Here is a 1,377-nt window from a genome sequence, read left to right on the forward strand (position 1 = left end):
ATGAGAAGGGCGTGACCGTTGAGGTAATCCAGAGGAACCTGTTGGCTTTTTTTTGTTTTGTTTGTTTACGTTCCCGCCTTTCATGTGGAGCTTGTTCGATTGGTGCACGAGCACACATGCCCTGACGCTCACAGGGGAAATTAAACTCGCACCCACGTGCCCCGAGCAGCCAGCTTCCTCATCCTTAAATGGTGAAGAAACGAACCAGTGGCGCAAGGACCTGCCTCCCTCATACAAAGTGGATAGGTATGTCATTCAGGTATTGGGCAATGATTCTCGAGATGGTGATTTAATTCCAGACTCTACCCCAGGCTTTCCAAGGAGACCAGCAATTTTGGATGGCCGGCGGGAGGTACCGAAAAAGGTCTGGTTTTCAGAAGGCAGGTGCTCAGCACTTTCTAAAAATGAGGCCCTTTTAAGATATCTTAAGTCAGGCACCTAAAATTTAAGGCATGCAAGTTCACTAGTCATCAGAGACAATCGTAGCCCCTCTGTAACCTTGGGTATGAATAAAATTTTCAGAATCACCTCAGGATACGTCTGCACACTATGCCGTCGCTCTCACTCAGGTTTGAGCCCAAGCCCTGTTTCCGTCCACACACACATCACTGTGACTCGGATCAGCAAACACTCAGGATCTAGGTCCTAGGACTTTGCGAGGGGGATGCGTCAGAGCCCAAGTCCTGCTGTGACGTGGGTCCAAGCCCTGTCATTTTGCAGTGTGGCGGCAGCTCAAGCCGCAGACAAATAGAACATCTGCGTAGCACATGGTGGACACAGTAGCCCAGCTGTGAGACCCGGGTCCAGGTTAACAACGCAGTGTGGACGCTCAAGCACGAGCTCGGAAATACTGAGTCCACAAACCCGGGTCCCACAGATGTGGGTTTATGATGTAGTGTAGACGTACCCTACGTGACTTAGGAATCTCAGTCCCCTTTTCAAAAGTGGTGTGCGCCCTTATTGCCAAATTATTAAAGGTATTAGGCACCTGAATATGCAGAGAGGTGCCTAGTGGGATTTTTGAAAGCACCTAAGCACCCAATAGGAGTTAGTCACCTAGATGCTTTTGAAAACCCCACTAAGCATGTCTCTGCATCGTTAGGTGCCCAAAAATCCTTTAAAATCTGCCCCCAGAGCCTAAATCCCTTTGTCTTTCAATGAAACATGAGCTCCTAAGTCACTTTTAGTCATTTTTTAACATTTTACCATCTATGGGTCTTAGTTCCTCATCTGAAAAATGGGGATAAAATGATACAGCCTTTCTCCCACTCTTTGCCTATTTAGATGATAAACTTTTCAGGGAAGAGTTATCCCTTGCTTTGAGGTTGTTAGAGTTGGTTGAAACTCACAATGTCCACTCTGCGGGAAATGGTGACA

The sequence above is a fragment of the Mauremys reevesii genome, linkage group 25 (assembly GCF_016161935.1).
Source record: "Mauremys reevesii isolate NIE-2019 linkage group 25, ASM1616193v1, whole genome shotgun sequence".
Taxonomy (NCBI): domain Eukaryota; kingdom Metazoa; phylum Chordata; order Testudines; family Geoemydidae; genus Mauremys; species Mauremys reevesii.